A 25873-nucleotide genomic window follows, 5' to 3' on the forward strand; every position below is an offset into this window, starting at 1 on the left:
AGATGGAGGGCACAAGGAGAAGGGGACGACAGAGGACGAGATGGTTGGATAGTGTTCTCGAAGCTACCAGCATGAGTTTGACCAAAACTGCGGGAGGCAGTGGAAGACAGAAGTGCCTGGCGTGCTCTGGTCCATGGGGTCACGAAGAGTCGGACACAACTAAACGACTAAACAGCAACAAAACCAAACATAATTGGAACAACATAATTTTCTTCTGAAATCATCATAGGTTATAATTTCAGACTTAAATGCAAGAAGTATTGTCAGAGTAGACAAGACTGCACAAAAATGTATCAACAGTCCCACTTGGTACAAGGCAATGTTCCAGTCAATGACAGCTTAAGAAGTCTTAAGCAAGAAAAGGCTGGTGGCGATAGGTGCCCCTGTTGGCTCCTGACGCTCCAGCTCCTGCTTTCTTTACTTCAGTCCATCTCCCTCATCTCTCTTCATCCAAGCTTTACCTTCCATTCATCTTCCTGTCTCCACCCTGCTGTTTACTTTATCCCCACCACCACCTATTTCTGGTGATCCGATCCAGGCCTGAGCTGGGCCAAGAGACGTATTCCTCTTATTGCTAGGGCACAGTGCCTAGCCTTGGCACCTGTCTATGTTTTTTCCCTGCCTCAACCCCACAGCTACCTCTAGGCTGTCAGAGTTTTGGTGCTCCTCCTACTGTCTTTGCTGTACAGGTGAGACGGATGGAAAAGCCATCAGCTCAGAACTACTCATTGGCAGCCATCTTCAAATATCTCAAAGGCTGTCCCATGGAAAAGGGAACCAAGTTACAGTGGTACCTCGGGTTAAGAACTTAATTCGTTCTGGAGGTGCGTTCTTAACCTGAAACTGTTCTTAACCTGAAGCACCACGTTAGCTAATGGGGCCTGCCGCTGCCACAGCACCGCCAGAGCACGATTTCTATTCTCATCCTGAAGCAAAGTTCTTAACCTGAGGTACTATTTCTGGGTTAGCGAAGTCTGTAACCTGAAGCGTCTGTAACCCAAGGTAAAGGTAAAGGTAAAGGGACCCCTGACCATTAGGTCCAGTCGTGACCAACTCTGGGGTTGCAGCGCTCATCTCACTTTATTGGCCGAGGGAGCCGGCGTGCAGCTTCCGGGTCATGTGGCCAGCATGACTAAGCCGCTTCTGGCGAACCAGAGCAGCGCACGGAAACGCCGTTTACCTTCCCGCCAGAGTGGTACCTATTTATTTACTTGCACTTTGATGTGTTTTCGAACTGCTAGGTTAGCAGGAGCAGGGACCAAGCAACGGGAGCTCACCCCGTTGCGGGGATTCGAACCACCGACCTTCTGATCGGCAAGTCCTCGGCTCTGTGGTTTAACCCACAGCGCCACCCGCGTCCCTTGTAACCCAAGGTACCACTGTATTTTCTCCTGTTCTGGAGGATAGGATTCAAACCAATGGCTTCAAGAAAGGAGATTCCGACTAAACATCAGGAATAACTTTCTGACAGTTCAGAGGTTGTGGGCTCTCCCTTCTTGGAGGCTTTCAAGCAGAGGCTGGATGGCCATCTGTCATGGATACTTTAGTTGAGATTCCTGCATCGCAGGGGGTTGAACTAGATAACTCTTGGGGTCCCTACCAACTCTACAATTCTATGATTCTATGACCCATTTGTAATGGCCAATGTTTCTTTGCTTCTTCTAAACTAATGTTCTATATATTCATACATATCTTAGATTTTTGCAGTAAAATGCTTCTCAGTTTTTAACTAGAAAAATGAAAGTGCCAGCCTACTTATCTACGAATGAAAAGGTGCCTCTGTGTAGGATTCTAAAAGATTATAGATGTGAAATGCAATGCCGCATTTGGTATAAATGTACTGGGGAGATATCTTCTGTTTCATTTGTGGTTTATTACCTAACGCAGTGCCACATATGTTGAAATATCATTGTATGGGGTTTTTTAACCAGGGAAAAAAGTGTTTTGTGAACTGATAAAAGCTGAACTATCAAAGTTGTCCTATATCACACCTAATATTTCTTTTCTTGAGGAAATAACAGAGATAATAAGAGATAATAAAAGAGGAGGGAGAATGAATGGAGCCATTTAAAGTAGGCAAACAGCTCCACACAATCCTCTTACTAAAAAGAAGAGAGGGACTCCACGGGACTTACAGTTCTTCTCAGCAAGGAGGAGAATTGTAAGCAGGTTCATGACTAAAGAGTGGAATGAGCAGGGATTGCTGCCCATCAGCAATTAACGAAGAAGCAGACAACGCGCTTTATATACAGACTATTGGTCTCACTCAGTAAGGCTGATCCACACCGCACATTAAAAACACATCCAGCGCACATTTAAAGCACCTTGTTGGGGCATGTGCAGAGTGCTCATTCAACATACCAGCAGAGTGTGCCAATGGAACAGAAAAACACCAGGCAGTTCTAGGTAGGATCAGTCCCTTCACTGACAGTATAATGCAGTTCCTCAGCTTATAGGTTACATATAGTTGTAGTATACTGTACAGTCCTTCCACCAGCATATAGACTCCTTGCAGAGTCCCAACACAGACTAGGTTCAGGACAGGGGTGAAGACCAAACTTGCTTCAAAAACCAGTGTTTGTATACTTCAGATTGTGCTGAGTCACTCTCACATGCTTGCTGACTCACTCACACCTGTTTAACCAGGTGCAGGTGCAGGAAAAAAACATCCAAAAAAACACGAAAATTAACCAGCACACCTAACTTATCCCTTTCTTGTCCTTTTCCCCCGCATGCATAAACTTACACATTAACACACATGACCTTCCCCAAAGAATCCTGGCAGCTGCAGTCCCCCCCCCCACAGAGCTACAATTCCCAGCACCCTTAGCAAACTACAGTTCCCAGTGTTCTTTGGCAGGAAGTCATGTGCTTTGAATATGTGTTGGATGTACTTAAAATGTATATAGTGTGAATCTGTCCTATGTTTATACTGAATGGCAGGGGATCTTTAGCATCCCAGAGAGAAGTCTTTACCAACCCATATCTGGAGATGTTGGGGACTGAACCTGGGATAATTTGATCTAACAAGTGTTGGAAATGCAGAGACAAGGAAGGTATCTTTTACCATATGTGGTGGACTTGTAAAGAAGTAAAGGCTTTCTGGGAAATGATATATAATGAGTAAAAGAAAATGTTTAAAAACACTTTTGTTAAAAGAGCCAGGGTATAGTAGGTAAAGAGATACCAACAAAAGATAAAATACTGTTCATGTAAGCTACAACAGCGGCAAGAATCCTTTTAGCCCCAAATTGGAAACAACAAGAAATACCAACGAAAGAAGAGTGGCAGATGAAAATGATGGACTTTGTGGAACTGGCGAAGCTGACGGGAAAAATCCCGAAACCAGCACGATGAAGTATTCTGGAAGCACTGAGTAAATTTATTCACTATTTGAAAGATCATTGTAAGCAATTAACAACACGAGTAGGGTTAGCTGAAGACTTGCCATGAGAAATTTTTTACCTTTCTATATTTATTTACATTTTGAGGTATTTAGTAAAGAGTTACATTAGAATTGGAAAACATAGAAAATGCTGTCATATAAAGGTTAGTTTTGAAAGTCAAAAGGTGGGAGGGAAGGAAGTTGACAGGCTCTAAAGAGCCAGAGAAGTAAAGTGGATAATAATGATGTGATTATATACATTTAAATGGAAAAGTAATACATTAAAAAAAAGAAGAATCTGGGATAATTTGGTTTGCATTGCATGTGCTCAGCTACTGAGTTTCCTTTCCAAAGAAACACCACTATCCACCAGCACATTTCTAGCACAGAACACCAGGTCAGACGATCTAGCCCAAAATTGTCTACTCTGAATGGAAGTAGCTCTCCAGCGCCCTTTCCTATCACTGACACTACTTGATCTTTTTAACAAAAGATACCAGGGATGAGCTCTGGGAACTTCTGCATGCAAATCAAGTGCTCCGCAACAGAGTCACAACTCCCTCCCAGCTTATTTTGCCCCCACTGCAGGAATAAAATGTGTTATGATGTTTGTGAGCAGCCATGGGGCAGTGTGCTGTTTCACCACTTCCTGCTCCCTCATCACTGCTCCCAAGCCAGCAGCACTGCACCTCTTTTACCTGTATCACACAGCAGTGCCGGTGAAGCGCCAGTAGTAGCAGCAGCAGCTTCTGGCAAGATCTCACAAGATCTCGGCGAGATCTCAGCAGAAACCGGTGCCGCCGCTGCTTCTCTGCTGGCAGCAGAGGCAAGGTGGCCAGTGCCTCTTGGGTTTCCACTGCTTGCTCCATAGCCTCCTTTGCACTTGACTCAGGGGTCCAGTGTGGTTGGAGAGGTTATCAGAAACACAGATGCGATGCCCATGAGACCAGAGATTTTAGGATCCCTTTGAACCAAAGCAGGTTCTCAAAGGGACCCAGTTGCACTGGGGTTATCTGCATGGTGGTTCTCTGCATGGTCCCACAACTCTTCCACAGAGGAGGACTCTGTGGAAGCTCCCATTGGACAAGATACTGGTAACGCCTTCCAAATTACAGGCAAATAGGTCCTGGAAAGCTTGCAAATTTTGGGGTTTTCTCCACAAAACAGGAACCATATCAGATTTCATGTTTTAGGATTTTTTTTAAAAAAAAAACAAGTTTAATCTCTCCCATTGGTTTATAGGCAATTTGTATGAAAAGCACATAGAGGTGAGACATACCCCAGGCAGAAAACCAATCAAATTACAGACAAATAAACCCAGGGTTAGATTTTATTGGAGGGGATTAAAAAGGATTAATTTATCTCCCTGTGGTTTTGTGGGTGACAAAGCCCCCTGGTATTTATTACAATCTGCAGAAATAGGGAAACAGTGCTGGAAATTTTAGTGCTAAAGGAGGACTGAAAGAAGTACAATTCTGTAGTAAGTACTTCAATCTCGTCTCTAGCAGAACTATTCTTTTCAAAAGATTTCAATCAGAACATGGTGGGTGATTTTTTATTTTTTTTAAAGAATGGATTAAGCTACCAATAATTAGACATGAGGATTACTTTGAAGATGAACAATTTATTAATTACAGCAGATTATCATTGAAGGGGATGGAGAGGACCATTATTTCAGTATCTTCTTCAGCTGAGGCACCATAGAAAGATGACAATTCAAGATAATCTATTGAGGCACAATTCACCCTCCGGAAAACAAGCTGTTTGCAGCGTGGGGAGGAATATTCAAAATATGCAGGATTCAAATGGAAATTAACTCTCCAAAAGGTCACATGTAAAACAATAAAATTGCATGGGGGTATCATTTAAGGCCCAATACAGTTTGGGACTAGGTTATCTGAAGCCTCTTCCCCTTCTCCACCAAAAAACCTTTCATGGGCCCTGAGATCAGCCACAGATGCCCAATTCACAGTTTTGTCATCATGATCCATCAAGCTGGCAGGCCCAAGAGACAAAGACCTTCATCGTGACTCAAAATGACAGCCTATTGTATCCAAAGATAGATTAAAACCTTCTCTTTGATCTGAGGAACCACCATGCAAAATTTGGTTACAATATCTTAAGAGGAGTCCAAATGCATAACCAACAAGCAAACAACTTTCCAAAATACATAGCAGGTTTATTTGTTTTTTAGCCCAGCAAGATCTGGAAATGACTGAAGGGTGTCTAAAACAAGCAGCCTCTCTGCCCGTCAGAGGTCACAGTGAACTTGGGAAGGCAATTTTTAACTTGATTGATTTGTTAAGCATCAAGGGACAAACGTAAGATTACTGAAAGTGAAGTGGGCACTTGGCAGAAGAGCGACACAGACTTCTCACAGCATCCAGCCCTTAGAAAAGCAAAATACTGTTTGTTTGTACCAAGTCTCCTGCCTGACATTCTCCCATTACTGAGCGGAGCACAGTTTCTTGTCTATCCAACCTCTCTCACTGGACCATATCCAGTAATCCACTGTTAATATACTGCTCGAGTTGGACGGAAACCCATCATAACATATGATATATATATCCTCATGTGAAGAGACACTGTGGACTTCAACAGCAGCTCATATTTGCTACCAGAAGCAGAATGGAGTAAGCAAGTTGTTAGAAAGTCAAATCATTGAAATTCCTTAGTGCGGTTGCTCACATCTCTTGGCAGCTGTTTTTATCTCTGTTCTTGCATTCTAACCTTTTTAGAAAAAGAAGGCAAGGAAATGCTGCAGAAAAGGCCTCTTTGAAGAAGGAAGGGTCACTTCCAGCAACTCACAAGGCATAACTCACAAACTAATATTATTTGTTTAGCTTAACCGTCATGGCATTTCCCCCTGAATTCAGGATGAGTTTCATGGGAGATGAAAATTCTTCTTACAGCCTTTGTCTCTCTTCACAAAGTTACAGATCTCAGAGCATCAAACTTAAACCTGTGAGTCCTGGGTTCAAATTTACACTCAGCCACAAAGCTCACTGCATGGGCTTGGACCTGTCACTGGGCAGGATTCAGCTGTGTCCTGTCAGCAGAGGGCTTCTGCTTGAATGACAGAGCTACGGACTTGAATACTGTCCAGTCTGGTTTGGCCTTTAATAGAAAACATCCTGGTTTTGTCAAACCACAGTTTATAACCCTCAATGGTTGGTTGGTTGGTTGGTTGGTTGGTTGGTTGGTTGGTTGGTTAGTTAATTTATTATTCTTTATGGCAATTTATGTCCTCCCTTTCAAGTTGGCTCACTGCATAATATAAAACAATAATGAATGATTGTTTGGTCAGGTTGCTGCAAGCCTAGTTTGCTTATGCAGATGTAACAACACACTGTGGTTTGGTCAAACCAGTATGTGTTCTCTTAAGTCACTAAAGGATAGTTGAGGGTGATTTTCTCTTCCATCTAGCAGAAATATGCACAGAAGCTCCCCACACTCAGCAAGAAAAACAAGAGATGTAGCTGTACCCTTTTTGTTAATTACAGCATGTGATTTGACCCTAAAACCATTCAACAAAAGTAGGGATGTCAAAACATGTAGCTTCTACAGTGGCCCAATTAGATCATCCACTCTTCCAGATGTTGGTAAACTACAATGCATTAGGTCTCTTTAAAGAAAGAGAACTAGCTTCTACCCAGAGCATGGAAGCAAATACAATGATCACCTGCTTTTCAGTTTTGTGGGGAGGGAAGGGGACAAATGTGATTCAATAAAGCAAAATTTTCAGCAACCAGCATGTTAAAATGAGGTGTCACTTTGCTCTGTATGACACCTTTCCTGTGTGAGAGAGGGATAAGAAGAGTCCTGCTGGATCAAATCAAAAGCCACCATTGTTTTTCCCATAGAGGTCAAATATCTATGGGAAGCCTGCAAGCAAGACATGAGTACACCAACCCTCTCTTACTCATGAACCCGAGTACCTGGCATTCAGAGGCAATGAGCAGTCATCAGCAGTCACTGATAGCTTTATTCTCCATTATTTCTTTAATGCCCTTTCAACAGCAACTTCAGTAAGAGCATTTATTGTCACATGTTACCACCACTTGAGGAATACCCTTCTGTTATCCTGTATCTATCTATCTATCTATCTATCTATCTATCTATCTATCTATCATCTGTATACGTGTGTGCGTGTGTGCGTGTGCGTGTGTGTATACACACACACACACACACACACACACACATGTTTCTATAAAGGCTGATATAACTTAGAGATTGGCAGTGTAAGAATTGAATTTATCCAGGCCATTCTGGTTAGGTAAAAGCTTATTTTACATTTTATATAACAACAGAACTTTATAATTTTTAGGCACAGATCCAATCAAGTCAAGGATACCATCAAAACAAAACTGACAAAACACTGTCTGTGTTACACTCCCCCCCCCCCGCAACCTCCCCTGCAACATACTGATTTTACAATCATATTTGTTTCTCAATAATCGATATATAACTTCTAAAATACTTTGTCATGTATTTCTTCATCTGTACACTTTCCAATTGTGTGTGTGTGTATATATCCCCCACATACCTCCTCATTTCTACAATCTAACAATCTTCTATTTTTTAGTCACGCCCCACCCCCATAAGATGTCTGCACCTCTCTTGTGTTCAGCCCCTCTACATAGTGATTACTGGCTACTATTTTCTGCACTGGGACACTTGTAAGCCTAATTAATGCACTACTCAGCTGTGGTTTAATTGCTCTCTCCGCACTGGTAAAAACAGTGGGTTTACAATTAGTAAATGCAATAATTTAGTCTGATTTGTTAAACACATAGCTAGATCTGCTTGGTGAAAGGGTTTCTTTATTGGATGGTGGCATTTGTGACACCAAACCATGAGTGTGCCAAGTTCTCCATTCTAGATTATAGTAACATGAACATAGGGTTTAAAGGCATTTAAGGAGTGGGAAATAAAGCTTAGGAAAGCTATGTTTTGCAATTCCAATAATCAAATTCTGGCTCTCTGGTTTTCTTACCACTTCACTTTCAGTTGGACCATGAACTCATGTCAGCAGAGCTTTAATCAACCAGAGCCTTCATAACAAATCAGAGCAATGGGCTATCTAGTCCCAATCCTGGGGCGCTGTGGTCTAAACCACTGAGCCTCTTGGGCTTGCCAATCAGAAGTTCAGCAGTTCGAATCCCCGCAATGGGTTGAGCTCCCGTTGCTCGGCCCCAGCTCCTGCCAACCTAGCAGTTCGAAAGCACGCCAAAAAAGTGCAAGTAGATAAATAGGTACCGCTCCAGCGGGAAGGTAAACAGCGTTTCTATGCGCTGCTCTGCTTTTGGTGTTCCATTGCGCCAGAAGCAGCGTAGCCATGCTGGCCACGTGACCCAGAAAAACTGTCTGCAGACAAACGCCGGCTCCCTCCCTCCCTTTTTAGTCCCAGTCTGTTAACTGTGATAGGCTCCAGCTTCTCATAGTCTCAGGCAGAAATCATCTAGTACTGGTGAGACCACATGCTAGACCTGGAATGTCACACATGCAAATCATGTGCTCCCCCACCCCCCTCATTTGTGGCTCTGAGTTTGGTGGCCAACAGTGGAGGGAGTTTTGATCATTAATGTCCCTGTTGATTGTTGTTGGGCACATGAGAACAGCATGAAGCATCCAACACATAATGAGATAGAAGCAACTCAAAAAGTAGAGGAGAGTCATTGAAGAAAGGGAGCAGAGATGTGCGTGTCAGGAAATCAGAACAACCCAGACTGAGTTGGCAGGGTAATGAATTCTTGAAGCAGTACAAAATTCAAGGGGAGTTTGGCGCATCAGTACTATACATAGTGGTCTTGCCGACAGCCAAGTAGGAGATAAATATGCATTTTAAAAGGCTGCTGTTACATATATAATCGGTGCTGTCAATCTCTGCATCTTAAGGTTGTGCACTTAAACTACATTATCTTGTTTCGCTATCCATAATGGGCTTTAAGACTCACCTCCTAAAATATCGGTGGCAGGGAAAAACTACTTTCCTGATAAGGATGGATTATTGCCTCCCTATTTATTAAGATAGCAAGCAAGGTTTAAAAAAAGAAAAATGAAGATCAATTAACACTATCTGTCTCATGAAGACATTACAATTTATTGTTTCAACTTACCCATGTTTCTCAATGTATATTTTGATCAAATATACAAGGGGAAATGGTTTTTTAAAAAACAAAACAAAACCCACTCTCCAATAGGACAACACCAGCACTGTACCTGAACCTTCAGAAATGATGGAGGGTATGAAGTTATGTGACCCACAAACCAATGAGATAAGTAACTATACAACCTTTAGAAGACATCTGAAGGCAGCCCTGTATAAAGATTTTTTAAAAATGTTTAATGTTTTATTATGTTTTTATATGTGCTGGAAGCCACCCAGAGTGGCTGGGGCAACCCAGTCAGATGGGCAGGGTATGATGATGATGATAGAATAGGACACCCCTATTTTCATCACAAAAATGTTGAAGGGTGTGCATTATAGGCCTGGAACCCTTTTTCACTTACTGTGCACTAATGTAGCTGGGGAATACTTCAAACTGGCCTGTTTGAGATCGTTTGGCTGCTTAGTCCTCAACTTGGAGCCACAGCTAGCAAGCTCAGTGGAGGTTGGGTGGGAAGAGAGCAAGGTATAGAGAAGAGCTATCTGAAGCACTGCAGTGTTTAAAGAGACCCAGGTGAGAGCTGGGAAGAAGGGCTGCCACAGGTGCGGGGTGTGGCTTCTATCTTACAGATGTAAGCAAATTGTGGCGAAGCTCTGTGGAACGCCTTTAGGGATGACGAACACCAGCATTTTGGGTTTTAAATGCCACCGTTTTATTTCTGTGTCAGGCATTTTTCTCTCCCCCATTCATACTTGAGCTGTTCAGCTGGGACTGCTTATTGGCCTTGTTTTTGAACCACTGTTGTTGTGGAAAGGTGGCATACAGTTAAATGTATGATGGTGAAAGGAGGTCTCCTCAATGCAACCAGAGAGGATGAACTGTTGTAGGGGATCCCTGGAGAGCTGGCAGTATTCCTAGTTCCCAAGGCTTACCGACTAGAGGGGATGGGGACAACGACAGGTTCTCCCCAGGCCATAGATGGCAAGACAGGCAATCAGTTGCTTTACATAAGTGCAACTCATATTGGTGTCTTCTATTTTTATTTCAAAATGCAGGGTCAATCAAATGCCAAGGAAAGGCTTCAGAAACACCATATGTGAAATGGTAGGAGTTCACGCTCCCCCCTTAGGATGACTCTGCCGCCTCGTTCTTCTGCATGTGTAGATCTGGCCCATGAGAATAGTTGGGTCAACAAGATGCAGTAAGTTACCAAGTGATGAAACCCAAGTGCTCTCTCTCTGTGTTTGAAATCAACCCTCTCTCACTCACAGCAAGGAATGTGCTTTACTAAATGAAGCAAGGTCACCTTTAGAAACACTTCAGGCTTCTCTTTCTTGTTTTGCTCACGTTACAAACGCTTCCGATCCTTTTGGTCCCCTTTAAAAGCTTACGGAGTGAACAGAAACTTTTCCTCCGGAGCTTCGATAAACAAAGCCACATTTATCCATTTACAGTGAAGGAGAGATATTGAGAAAGGTGACTCAGCAGCCTGTTGCGCCTGGAGAGCTGCGTCACGGCTTCTAATTAAGAAGGAAAGGCCTCCATGCTGGTAGCAAATGGGTATCCATCACAGTGTTTGCTGATCTGGGGGAAAATAAACTACAGCTGTAAGTCAACAGAAGTAGGGGGCACAAAGGGAAAAGCACACAGAAAGTGATGAATATGGGCGATCTGAGACAGTTGGGAATTATAAGGAAAGAGCCATGCACTGAAAAATAAAGGAAGAGGCATAGATCAAGAAAGGGCATGATGCAGCTATAGATCCTGGTGTCAACTTTTGAGAAGATGCGTGAAGATTATGGCAACTGTTGGCTGCCACTAAGTCAAGAGGAAGAAATCTGCCGTTTCGTGCCCTCTGACCTCCATTATTTAACTATATGGACCTGTGTAATTGGGCCAAGACTAAATTAAACACGGCAAGTGCTGAAGCTCACATGCCGAGATGGAAATATATTAAATTAATTCAAAGCTTTGGCTAATGGGAAATCAATAGCAACGGGTGCGTGCAACCATCTGGCCCTTGAAGAAGACATGTTCCCTTCAATTAAAAAACAGCTCATATTCGCAATGATTAAAGAAGGTCAAAAGCAATAGGGATGGATGTTCCAGGGCAGGAAAGGGAATATGAGCCCAGGTATGGAACAAAGAGCCTTATCACTAAGAAAATTAACTGGAGGAGAAGGGAAAATCCGGCACAACATCCAAGAGATATAATCAAGAAGCAGATTATAGTAGGGCTTGTTCTGAATGATTCATGAAGCACAATGTCTGGTCTTGTATGAATAATTAGAATGAGCTTTGACCTCCCTCCTTTTTCCCCATTGCTCAGACATTCAAGACATCACTGGCTTTGCTCCCTTTCACAGGTAAGGGCATAATGTGTTTATACTCATGGCTTAAAGGTGACATACGGTTTATTAGGAGCAAGGTTGAAACAGAGCCTCCAAAGGGGGTGGGGTGCCACTCAGACCTGATGCGCTACAGCAGGGACTAGAACGACAAAGCTACGCCTCCTAGTAGACAGATCCAGAGATGTTCTGCACCCAGCATGCCCAGGGCAAGTTCTTCCCTCCTCCTGAGGTGAAATGGGAATGTGCTGCCTCTTGCCACCTTGCCACATCACACCATGTCCGCTGCTGCCAGAACCCCCTTGCCAAAATTTGATGAGACGGGGGCATTTTGCAAGGTCTTGCTGCTCGTCTCCTGTGTCCCAGGGGTGAGGAAGACAAGCGGCAACACCACAAGCTGGAACACCTCCCTCTTGCCGAATTCAGCGGGGGCTTTCCGCAAAGTTTTACTGCTTTTCTTCTCCACACCAGTGGCAGGGAAGATGAGCAGCAATGCCACACACTGGGCAGCTGGGACACTGCCTTTTGCACATTTGCCACCTGAGGTAGCTTCTTCCCCCTGCCTAATGGGTGGGTCGGCTCTGTGTGTTTCAGTCATTTATGTCAAGGGGCAGTTGACAAGGGGCAGCTAGCACAATTTTTTAGGGGTTCTCAAGCTCCCCCACCCCCCAGCAGCATAGACAGTGCGCAAGGGAGAGCCGAGAGGTTCAAACCTCTCTGCCCAACTCAGTGTGTCTCTCTTGCCAGTCACCAGATTGAACATTTTGTGAGTGGGGTTATAACTGCTCCCCCCATCTCAGCTGAACTGTGTCGATCAGTTGAGGGGTGTGTTTGCCTGCATATGCCCTGTGTGAGAGAGAGAACAAGCGTGTGGGGTGGCCACACCCACCACTGCCGTACTGTCACCCCGCTCAAGTAACCAAGTGTTTCCAGAATATTGTTGTCCCAAGGTAAATGCTTAACCTGCCAAGAGGCGCTGGATTGAAAGTGCCAGCTCATTTTACTCCAAGTGTACAACATCTGGTAGTCAGTAACCTCTCGGGTCATAGGAAACCTTGCCTGAATTCCAGCCAATTGGGCTATGCAAGTCCTCATATTAAAATTAATTATGAATCGGACTAATCAGTAATATGGGTCATAAAGTAACCTTGTTGAGTTGGGGATGCTGCAACTGGGTTTTAATGAAGTTAAGTATCAGGAAACATTAGAGTTTCCTTCATCATTATTATTATTATTGAAGCAAACGTGTTTCCCAAATACCCATTCTATTTAATAGAAACTGTAATCCCACAAAATGATTTTTAGCCAATTCTACAAAAGAGCGTGGGCAAATCCAGATTCCCCTGACCTCTAAGCTAAGTGCACTCCAAAGTCTTGCTTTGATTTTCAACGTTAATCCTGCTATGAGCTGGAGAAGTTGGGGCATATCCTGTTAACCATTTGACAACACACAGCCAGTGCTTTGGCCACTGCTGAATTGGAGAAGTCTCTGTTCAAAGATTTGCTGGCTCCTGAATGATCTTTTGACTGTCCTATATTCAAGGCCTGGAGGGCCATATGCTACAAATGGCACCAGGCCAATCCACAAGTTAGGTCACCACTTTCATTAGGCACATCAAAGACAGCCAGAGATTACTCAACCGCACAGCAACTATCATCCTGCATAAATCTCTTGCTTGCACTGCAAAGGTCATAGAGATGCCTACAACTCAGGAAAAAGACCATAGCTCAGCGATAGAGTACTGGTCCCCAATTCAATTCAATCCAGACATCTCCCAATAGGTCTGGGAAAGACTCCTGTCTGGAATCCAGACAAGCCACTGCCAACCAGTGTACGACGTACTGAGCTAGATGGACCAATAGTCTAACTCTGTTTAAAGCAGTGGTGGCTAAGCTGTGGCTGCCCAGATGTTGTTGGACATAGCCAAGGGTCAGGATAACGGGAGCTGTAGAAGTCTTCAAACATCTGGAAGGCCAACGCTTAGCTAGTCCTGGTTTAAGGCAACTTTTTGTGTTCCAGAATTTACCCCTTGGCAATCCCTTATGAGATTAACAACTGATGAAAATATTTGGAGCTTTTATCATTGTGAAAGGGCTGGTTCCCACATATTAGCACATTGCTCAGTGATCCAGCATTTTGCTTATCTGCATGGAGGCATTTAGCATTTAGCAGTTAATGGTGTGTTTTTAGGAGATAGGCCCTAGGGGGTCTGATCCTTCTGCTGTTGAACTTGGGCCTGGTTCAATGCCTTCATGGTCAAGAAGACTTTCATCAGGATTCATGGGTCTTCCTTTGAAGACAATACATTCTCCATCTGCTAAGCATGACAAGACCTTCCTCCTCCTTGAAGCCATTCTCTGAAGCCTCATATTAGACTCTAGCCCTCCCAACATCAGGCCTTACATTCTAATTTAGAAGTCTCTAATAAGTAATGTGCGCCAAAGAAAAGCTTTTGAGCGGAAAACACAAGATTTACCCACCCGGGAAGAATGGCAGATGAAGTTGATGGACTATATGGAACTGGCGGAAATGACTGGCAGAATCCGAGACCATGGAGAAGAGTTGGTGGAAGAAGACTGGGAAAAGTTTAAAGACTATTTACAAAAATACTGTAAAATTAATGAATGTTAGAAAAAGGTGGAAATGAAGTGATATGGCTTTAGTAGAAATGTGATAAGGAACTAAGTATAACTAGATTATTAGAGCAAAATAAGGTAAGAAATGTTAAGATAATTATAGGATAGAAAACAGAGGAAGATGGAAAGGAATTGCTGAAACAATTAAATAGAAGTGGAATACAAAAAGGGAGGTGTGAGGAGGTCGCTGAAATAAGTGAATGAAAGATAAGATAATGAAATTGTTTGGTGTGTTTTAAATTGTTTTTATTTAGTTCTGTTAGTCTAATGTGTTAGTGTTGTGTAGTGTTTTTATGTTATATTATGTAGTGTTTTTGTATTGTATTGTATTGTTTATTTCGTTTTGTTTAAATTGTTGGAAAAGCAATAAATATTATTTTTTTAAAAAAAAAAGAAAAGCTTTTGAGCAACCGCCAGGATTCTCTCCCATTTTAAATCTGTGCCCATTTTAACAATGTAGTGGAAGCCTCACATCTTATTTCCACTTGCATCCTATTTCTCTCTCTCTCTCTCTCTCTCTCTCTCTCTCTCTCTGTGTGTGTGTGTGTGTGTGTGTGTCTGTCTCTTTCTCTCATATAGAAAGAACTTGTCTTACACATGATTCCTGCATGCCAGGAATAGGGATGCAATCAGATTTTTGCGACTGGTTCAATATGATTCAACTGACTCATCACCCATACCATTTCACTTCAGTTTCAACTTAGCTATTTTTAACTTCTTCCTGATCCAGTCCTTCAGCTTTTAGAAAATAACACCATTGTTTACTTTTTTAATGACAATTTCAGGGCTGGCTAAAAACTGAATGAGCTGGTAATTGCCCATTGAAGTATGCATCTTACATCAGGGTTGCTATCTGTTCAAGAGAGAATCAGGAGGCGATGGACACCCTCTGCACACAAATGCATGCACGCGCACACACGTGCACACACACACAGAGTTACTGTTTCTCTTGTCATCTAGCTAGCATTTTAACAACTTATACAGTGGTACCTTGGGTTACATACGTTTCAGGTTACAGACGCTTCAGGTTACAGACTCCGCTAACCCAGAAATAGTGCTTCAGGTTAAGAACTTTGCTTCAGGATGAGAACAGAAATCGTGCTCCGGCGGCGCAGCAGCAGCAGGAGGCCCCATTAGCTAAAGTGGTGCTTCAGGTTAAGAACAGTTTCAGGTTAAGAACGGACCTCCAGAACGAATTAAGTACTTAACCCGAGGTACCACTGTACTGTCAAGCATATATCCCCACCCCCCAAAAAAGTTCCCATTATTCAAGGCATAGTTTTCAGGGTGTACTTATGATCTCAAACCACACGCACACCCACCCACACCCACAACCCACCCACCCACTGCCCCACTCAAAAGAACAAAAAGATGTAGTCAGCATTTTTGCATGGATGAATAATGATAAGTTATAAGCATAAGAAGGGTAATAGGAAAACTAGCCATTTATTATAAAGTTTTTATAAATAATGTTACTCCAAAAATACATGCATCTGACTCATATTTTAACACTCAGGAAATGCAAGTAAGGCCCATTTTTGTTACATTAATAAATATCAAAGGTTCACCTTAAGACATAATGACTGTGCTTTCTGTGTGCATTTGGCAATGTCACATGGCGGGGCGGTGGGGGTGGGAGTGAGAGAAAGGTTACCAATAAAACAGTGAAAGTTAATGGTGGTTAGTGGCTAACCTAATGACCTCAGTTGCGAATCAAGACTGGTTGAAGTGAATGCACATTTCAGTGGTACCCAGTTAGAAGACGGTTAAGAACAAATTTGACAGCTGGGATAGCTAATTTGGTAGAACATGAGACTCTTAATTTCAGGGTTGTGGGTTCAACCCAATATTGGGCAAAAGATTCTTCCATTGTGGTGGTTGAAACTAGATGGCCCTTGTGTGGGCCTTTCCACAAGGAAGTCTATGTTTCTAAACACTGATGATGACAAGTCTATGTTTCTAAACACTGATGATGATGGTAGCTGACTAAATTGTATTGGAACAAATATCATCATATTCAAATTATTCTAAAAACAAACAAACCAGCATCAGGGAAATCCGCATTAGTCACTGAAAGAAAGACCACTTTGCAAACAGAGCAGACGAGTAGACTACAGGGGCCAATTCAACGTTTGGTCTTCTTGCAGTGAATTCCATCACCACCCCTAGCCAGAAACAAGGCTCAGTGAATTACAAAAAATAGACCTGCACATTTTTCACTTCAAAGCTCTGTTCCTTTGTCGCTTTTAATTGTATTTTTAGGAGGAGAATACTTTTAGGTTTCTGTTACAAACGACACTGTTGAGATTCTTTTTTTCCTTTTTAAGTGTGTGGCAGATGTTGATAGATAGATGGATGATTCCTAACGCAGTATATGTCTATTTCATCCACTGATCTCAAAACACATTACAAAGATGATTGAGTGTCTTACCGTAGGTATGCCTTATTGATTTCTCTTGCTATTGCTGTGTCCGAGATGACAGCGGGAGAGCAAAGACAAGAGTCTTATCAAATCATGGTTACCCCATCCTTCCTTCTCTCCCCCACCATTCCCAGTATAGATGAGTACCATGCAGCGCTCTCTTGTCTACCTGTTGCATCCGGGTCACCTCCCTGCACCTGAACTACCTGTGGTAAATAACAGACACACACATACCCCAAAAAACCCAAACAATGCAGGAAGGGGATGTAATGATAGAGTTTATAATTTAGAGATATTCTTTTGGTATTAAAAATTTGGTAATCTAAGGATTGCCCTAAAGTCATGCAACCCAAACTGTCCCATTGGCATAGAAATTGTTGCACAAGTTTGCATGAGAAGCTCTGCAGAATAAAGATGGTTCAAGACATTTCTCATTCATCTAGTCCAGGGGGTGGGGATCTTCCAGCCCACAGCCCTAGTTAGAACTCCAGGCCAAGCCATGCCTGCTTGTCCTACACCAGACCTCAGATGTGACATCAGTTGTGGGGCCAGTAAAAGCTTGGCTTAGCTGAAAAGGGGCTTGGCAGTGTCTGTAAAGCCCTATGTAAAGTGCTCCGCAAGATAGTGTAAGGGGCTTTTGAAGCCCTGACAGTCATTGGGTTGTGGGGTCATGGGAAGCTCTGCAGGTCTCTTGTAGGCACAAAAGGTCACCTGACATCATGGTAACTGTTTCCTGTTGGGTGGGGTAACAGCATTAGAGCCCAGGGTAGCTAGAGGAGGAGATGAAAGAGGGTGAAGAAAGAGCTGTGAGTAGAGGGGGCCCTTTCCCCCAACTTTTGCACCCCTGGGAAACTCAACAAATCTACCACACCTAGAACTGGGTGTGGCGAGTGCAGCTGAATGGGACACAGCTGTGGGCAACCTGAAGAAGTACCCTCCATCTTGAGCATCTCCATAAAAAGCAAGTCTAGAGGAAGAGGCTAGGGTGATGTTCACTATCTCCAGGAACTCTTCTCACTGAGAGACTTTTGTGGGCAAGCTGAGAGTTTGTTTGGATCCTGGATGAGAATCCAGAGGGTGTGACAGAAGGAAAATGAATTGATATCAATTTATAGATTACATATTAGTAACTTTGTATTACTGTAACCTTTTTATATATAACTGTGTATTTGTGCAATATTTTGTAATACATAGTGGAGTCCCTAAGACGGTCTTGTACACCTCCTTCCAGCAACTTCTGCAGCCAAACTAGTGCCAAATGCATTGCTCTGCTTTCCTTTGGACCACATCAGCAAAGCCAATTGTCACCTAAGCAGCCCAGGAACTCCATATAGAGCTTGCGCCCTGGAGAGGTCACTTTGGTGCTGCTATAATGTAGCAAAAACAACAACATGGGAAGCAGCAGTTACAAGTTACCAGTCTCTGCCACCATAGCAGGTGCTGTGTTTCTCCAGAGGTTTGACTTCACCCCAGAGGCACACTTCATTGTCCCTCGAGTCTGATGAATGCCAACAACAACAATAAAAGTATTGCCCTAATGCGGCTTTCAAAAATTATCCTTAAAGTTATTCACTTGGGTAGCCACAACAGGCTTCATCTGAGCTACCCAGGAGATAAACAGCCTCTTGTTAGTTTGAAGCTTTAATCTCATCTTTGCAAAGTGCTCCCAACACCCTTTGCTTGGTGACTCTCTTTGCATAAATATTTGTTGCAAGAAACCAATCTTGACAGCTATAAATAAATCCCAGATTAATGATTCTTAAAACAGCTAAGGGAAAAACACCCTGCCTTTCGAGCATTTGTGGCAAACATGTCACGTACTCTTCCAAATTCTCACCCTCTGCCTTCTGCTCACTGCACAGTAACGACAAGATTATTTGTACCCCCTTGAATAAGATGATCCTCTTTTGTGCTGCCTAAACCAATAAACGCTTTCTTGCTACCATTACAATCTTTTGTCATATTCCACAGTCATTAGCCAAAAGACAAAAGCAATACTAATTCATATAGTGATATGAGTGCTATAAATTAACGGAAAGAAATCCAAGGCCTCAAACTGACCCCAAGGAAATGTTAAGAGGAGGGGGAGAGGAAGAGAGAAAGAAGAGGAAGAGGTGGTATTACTGACAATTTTTGGGGCTTCCAGTATGCAAGCTTCAATTGCTCAAAGTATAATCGTTTTAGAAGTAGGACACACACAGTATACACATTTGGAGGGATGAGTGCAAACTGGAGGCATTTTGACTTTTTAACGTTCACCTCACATTGACCTCATGTTAGTTTACTTCTTTGGGATTTTAATTCTTGGGAGGTAAAGGTGAAAATGCTGTTGTGTCTTCTTAACCAAGGTGAAAGAATGTATTGATTGCCAAAGGCACCTGAGCTCTGCCCTCTATTTCTGTCCTAAAATGTTTTCAAGTACGTATGCAAGGAAGACGGACACACGGCTGCAAATGTTTGGGAACCCGAACCAGGCCAGACCCCTTTGAGTCAACCGTATAGGAAGAAATCCATGCTTTCGAAAGTGCCAGCACATTACGGTTGCTGAAATGTGGCTTCTTATGGATCAAGGCTAAGTATGGCAGAAGAGTCAGACTGGATCAGACAAAAGGCCCATCTCATCCAGGACCCTGTTCTCACACTGGCCAACCAGATGCCTATGGGAAATCTATAAAGTAGGACCTGAATCTAGCAGCATTTTCCACACTTGTGATTCCCAGCAACTGATATCCCAAGGCATTCTACTTCCGACAGATAACTACAAAGCCATGGTATGTTGCCTGTACTTGCTGATTTAGCATTTGAGGGTCAAACTAAATCTGATGTTAAGTAAAGAAATGGAAAGAGCAAATCGGGGAGGAGCAGCAGACTCGGGACTGGAAGGCAGGGAGAGGGATTTTCAACTCTGTCCTCTAGCTGTGGCCCCAATGAAAGAAAACACAGGAGCTGCTAGTTGCCTGAGTGTGGGGAGCTTCCATAGGTGCTAGTAGCTTCTTCCTTCTGAATGTAAATATCAATGGGGGGTGCCTATCAAGATAGCAGTGGGGGAGGTCAAAATCCACTGTTGACCCCTACACAAAACACATACACATGTGTTTTGACACATACACACTGCTACTTGTGTGCAACTGAAAGACATGCATTGACGGTCTGAAGTAGCTTGGGTCTAATTTCTGTGCTCGAATGGCTACAAGAATGCACCCACACAGATATTCAATATGTTGAAAGGTCAGACTGGGGTCCAACACATGCACATATGCAGGGTTGGGCCATGATCATTCAGAGCCCACCTTTTCTGCGAAGCCTTTGACACAACTCACTAGTCCCCATAACTTCCTATGGGGTGGGGAACCTCAGGCCCTGGAGCTCTTGTCTAGTCTACCATCTCTTCTATTCCTGTGACCCTGAGAGTGACATGGCAGGAGTGGTGGCTCCAAAAGTGGGTCAGGAATTGGTGTAGATGTCTGGGGTGGGGGCACCTGGATCTGATGGCTCCCCAAGCATCCTAGCAACATAAGACTGTGGGTGGTCAGGGGGTCCTGCTCCTCCTCTGAGACCCCAGTTCTAGGTATGTACAGCACTGAACCCTGACACCATCTCTGCAACCCCCCCTCACTCATCATCAAGAGCTCTTTGCTTTAACTCCCACCTTCTTTATGCACAATAGATATATATTGCAATTATTCCAGTTTCTTGAACTAATTTTTTTCTTTATTCCACAAAAATAAAGAGGGGTGGCCATGTTTCTAGAAGCACATCCATACATTTGGGGCTCCGTTTCACTACAGTGACTGTTATTTCTAAAGAAATGCCAGTCTCAGACATATGATGAATTGGGAAACATACAGTCTAGACTTCAGTTTTTATTCTAGCTGTGGGGTGGTGGCTGGAGATCCCAAGGTCAAATTCAGTTCTCTCAGGGGTATTGCAAAGGCTTCCAAGTTGGCAGCCCAGAGGCAGGAGATGTGGGTGTGGAGAGACCTTTTGTACGGGTGGGACGTCATGGCTTTGGTCCTCTGCCCCTGACTCGGTTCACAAACTGGCCCTTCAAGAAATCTAATTGCTACAGTGAGCCATGGGGAAACTTGGAATCATTAACAGTTGTCAGATTCTTCAGAAAATGTCAGAGCCAAGATGTGAACAACCAGAGTGTTGAATCCTTCTTTCACACCCAAGCTCCACCGATCTCCCTTCTCCAATAACTGCAAAGGTGACCTTGTAGAGGGGAGCAATCAGGTGAACCTGTCATAACTATTTCTCAAAGGAAGTTATATCTTAAGCAACTGAAACAGAAACCAATTTTCTCAGGAAGTATCCTGATTTCTTTATGACTTGTTTTGAAGAATTGCTGGTTGGCTTCTTGTATTATCGATCAGCACTTTTCCTATATATATATAGTGCAAGCTACAAGGAAGCCTGAATTCCAGATGATGCGTATTTGTAAATCTGTTTGGAATCTATAAAGATCATTATAGCTTTCTTTAATATGATATGCATTCAGATCATCATTGCCACCACAATATGTTCCTCTAGGCCAAATAATGTTGAAAGACTCATTAGTAACTTGTCAATAATTTCTTCTAACTGTACTCCCACTATTGATTTCCTAAAAAAAAAAAAAAATTGGAACAAGTCTGTTGAAAACTTATCTTAGCCTGCCTCCCCTACCAAGATGTTTCCTGTTTTATATTCTGAGGGAGATGAGAAGAGCAAAGAAACTGGCAGAGCCCTGCTGCCAAAGAAATTGTGTGTTATTTTGAGTATATATGCAAGTTTCAGCCTTCCACACCTTTGCAGCGCCTGTTCACACAACCTATTTTGTTGTTTTTATTTTGATTATATATATTGTGGGTTTTATGTTGATCTTTTCTGTGAACTGCTCTAAGATCTCCAGGTATAGGGCGGTATATGAATTCTAACAACAACAACAACAATTCTCTCCTCTTTGTCCATTTTCTCTGCCAGTTTTCTTCTCAATCTGGTCTTCTTTCTTCACAACTCATCTGAGCCAGCCTATGTTTATTCATAATTTCTGAGACTCCTTTGCTTCTCTTGGTCTATAGCTCTTCTGGACATCTGTTTTGTCTATTCCCAAGTGCCTGGGCCAGGGGTGGAGAACCATAGGCACAGAGGTTAAAGGTGGCCCCATATGCATCTCTATATGACCCTCAGGACTCTCCCCAATGCCACACCATTCTCCAGTCACACCACCTCTGCTCAGGCCATGCTATTCACCAGACTATTTTGCACCTTTCAAGAGTGGTTTTTCTTGGACACCTGGTGATGCCTTTGCTTGTCTGGATGGGGGATTCAGAGGGTGGAAAATAGCTTACTGTAGAAAGGTAAAGTTCGCATTCATTGCACCATCCACTTTTTCTTTTGTTTCTGCCCAGCCCTGGTATGAAAAAAGATCCCCCTCTTCTTGGCCTAGACCCTTTTGACAGCTCTGTCCCACTCTAGAATCAGAGGAGTTCTAGCAATGGCAGCCAGAAGGCCCCTCTGTGATTGTCTCAATTGCAATCCCCACCAGAAGCTTCACCACCACCATCTCAACAACACACCCCTCCTGGAATCATAGAGTTAGAAGGGACCCCAAGGGTCATCAAGTTCAACCCCCTGTGATGCAGGAATCTCAGCTAAAGCATCCATGACAGTTGGCAATCCAACCTCTCCTTAAAAACATCCAATGAAGGAGAGTCTACCACCTTCTGAGGAAGTTTGTTCCACTGTCAAACACCACTCACCATTCTTTCTGATGGAATCTCCTTCCTTGTCACTTGAACCCATTGGTATGGGTCCACAGCAGGAGAAAACAAGCTTGCTCCATCTTCCATGCGACAACCCTTTAGCTATTTAATATGGCTATCATATCTCCTCTCCTTCTGTTAACCCTCACTAGAGATTATTGAGAGGACCAAGTTTAAGAGACCAATGTACGTTCCAGCACCCTTAGAATTTGCTTTCCTCTCGCATTTCTATTGCATATAATGCAAAACCAGCTATTTAAAATTAAAAACATTTCTTCCTACTTCGAGTGCCCACTTATTCTTTGTGCTTTCTATACTTCACATTCCCCAATGGCCTTCAGCTACATTTCTTCACAGCCTCCTGTTGTTGTCTAAAGTGAGCACTAGCTCATCACCTCGCTTTCAAGTAGTGTTTATCTTATGCTTTTATATGGCACTACACAGCCACGACATAATCAAATTACATGGTTGTCAGTTATACAGCTCTTTATTTTTCTTTTTACATCGACGCTTGTGCTCCAGCAGTATAGCTCCTCATGGACATTACTAAAACAGCTCCATTTCTGCATATATATTTTTTTAAAAAAGATTTTTAAAAAGCTGATCAGAATATGCATCTTGAATTGGTATTCCACCACTACTCTCTGATCATTATAAGGATAGAGTCATTTCTTGGAAGTTGTTTAATGCATTTCTAATCCTGCTGTTTCATTTGATTCTGTATCCACTGGTTCTTCCTGGGCACTCTGCCAATGGAATTTATCCTCCTCCTGACAGTTGTTTTGAAGCTGGTGCTTAGGAGAGGTTCTTGATACAGTTCTGGAAAAGTTAGCTCGGCAAAAAGAGAAAGGTTTACACTGGGATAACTAGTTGCAAGAAAGGCTGAGATGAAATTCCTCAGTGCCGTGGGTCTGTAGTTAAAGGTAAAGATAAAGGACCCCTGGATGGTTAAGTCCAGTCAAAGGCAACCATGGGGTTGCAGCGCTCATCTCGCTTTCAGGCCGAGGGAGCTGGCGTTTGTCCACAGACAGCTTTCCAGGTCATGACTAAACCGCTTCTGGTGTAATGGAACACCATGACAGAAACCAGAGTGCACAGAAACACCATTTACCTTCCTGCCGCAGAGGTACCTATTTAACTACTTGCATTGGCATGCTTTCGAACTGCTTGGTTGGCAGAAGCAAGGACAGAGCAATGGGAGCTTGCTCCGTCGCGTGGATTTCAACCGCCGACCTTCCGATTGTCAAGCCTAAGAGGCTCAGTGGTTTAGACCACAGCACCACCTGCACCCATCAGTAGCCCACAGGTGCCAACCAGTTCCATCCTCTGCTCCTCAACTGGTGGCACTTGCAGTCCTAGGGGGTGGTTGGACAGTTCAGTGAGATTGTGGGCATTCACTGACTTCCTCTGCATCATGGCAGGGAGGAAGGACTGTCACGCCCTATAAAAACTTCCCAACCAGTCTTGCTCACTGGCTGGATCAACAGGGAGATTGGCTCTTGCTAACCACAAACTGCATTCACCATGCCCTCCCTCTCTGCTCCTTTTCCCACTTTATCACTCCAGAGGAGCCAAATCTAACATAACATGGGTTGCCAGAGCCCAGGGCTGCATGGTGGAGGTTATACGGAGGGAAATGGATGGTGTACACATGCACATTCAACTGCTTAACAGCATCCATGTCACCTAGGAGATTGCACCTGCAAAGATAAGAAAAGAGTCATTCTGTTTTCTGGAGAGTTTACTTCCTGGTTTGCATGGAGAAGCCGTTTTCAACAGAGCGCAGCCACAGAAGCACACATCTGTATTGAGGCAACACTGGGTGTTGAAACTTTGTGCCCCTAATAATTTTGCGCCCAGGGCAACCACTCCCATGGCCCCTTCCAGGCTATGCCACTGACTATGTCCCAGCAGCAAATCAAGAAATACCCTGCATGCCTTAAACTCCTGCCAAATCTGCATTCATCCAGAGATGTTGATGTTCAGGACAAATCCAATGCCATCCACCCAAGTTAAAGCAGAACTGTTAAAAAGGATCACACTTTTATTCAATGTGTTTATACAAAGGCAGATGTTTTGAGAAAGCGACACATTATTCCTTCTTCAAAGAGGATTCTTTTATACATCGAGTTTGCTATGTGTGAAAAGGCACCAGATTGGCAGCTGCCAGAATGGGGTGTTTATATATCCACACTGCCAGGCATTGGATATTGAGCCTCCCCATTTTGTCTGGCAGCAGGTGATGTAGCTGGAGGTGTGACGGTTGTTCAGCTACCATGACCACCGAAAACTATTGACTCCGCAACTGGGGCTAACTAAAGCCAGTGGCAAGGAGGCCCTTTGAGTCATGTAAGTGGGCAAACCAATTCCCAGCAACAGCAGCCTATGGATGTCGTTAAGTTCTTTATTGGTTAAGGAAAAGGGTAGCCAAAGGTACAATCCGGCGGCTATAGGCAGCTCATGACAGTCCTTGCTTCAGGCACCGCGCTCGTATGTGCTGCCATCTGCACCGCAGCAGTGCCAGGAGCTGCTGCCAAGTGTAAAGTAAAACCTGTTCCTGTTGGCACTCGCTGCAGTACCAAAATTCTCTCGCGTTACACTCGCTGCATGCTAAGGCGCTGCTCAACAGAAGAGCGAAGGCATTGCAGAAGGGACAAAGGGTAAAAAAAGAGTCAGAACACAGGTTGAGGGAATCTAGTGGTGATTATACTGAGCTTAGGGGAGAGTGACCCGGTGGCCCGATTCAGTCTGCAATCTCCATCTTGGATCAGAGTCTAAAAGCTGCAGTCATATTAGTACTGTATTCAGTTTTGGTTCTTCCTCATTGCTAAACCTCTTGTTTCAGGTCATATCTTGTCCAGTGAAGAGTTCTGGAGAAACCAAGAGCCTGCTGCTAATTGTGGCTGGTCTAATAAAAATACTGTGCATTTTGGAGTCACCATCTGCCCCCCCAAAAAAACCCTTTTCTGAAACAATATAGCTATGCTTACAAAGGCAACAACCCTGTAATACAGACTAGCAAAACAATATAGTAAAATGATATCTCTTTCCAACAAGGCATTTCCCAATGCATTATACTAACCCAGGGTGGGGGGCAACTGGATCTAGCCAGGAGACTGGGCCTTTTTGACAGGTGGGTGGGGTGTATCCTAAATTAGGTCTTGCTATTTCAAAACATATTGAGGGGGCTGCTTACTTCTGTTCATTCAATCTGACAGCACCTT

At 43.4% G+C, this 25873-nt stretch overlaps 1 protein-coding gene and 1 long non-coding RNA gene across 7 annotated transcripts in view; one reads left to right on the forward strand and one right to left on the reverse strand.

The window, feature by feature from the left end:
* Positions 1-3299, forward strand: part of LOC310763053 — a 199942-nt gene extending 196643 nt beyond the window's left edge. Inside the window, exon 4 of the long non-coding RNA XR_014548434.1 lies at positions 3245-3299. This is a non-coding gene — a long non-coding RNA (uncharacterized lncRNA). The remainder of the gene's footprint in view (positions 1-3244) is intronic.
* The window catches only part of GRID1 (glutamate ionotropic receptor delta type subunit 1), a 702351-nt gene that overhangs the window by 522902 nt on the left and 153576 nt on the right, over positions 1-25873 (reverse strand). The gene's annotated exons all lie outside the window — the stretch shown is intronic.

The sequence above is a fragment of the Podarcis filfolensis genome, assembly GCF_964270895.1.
Source record: "Podarcis filfolensis genome assembly, chromosome: 5".
Taxonomy (NCBI): domain Eukaryota; kingdom Metazoa; phylum Chordata; class Lepidosauria; order Squamata; family Lacertidae; genus Podarcis; species Podarcis filfolensis.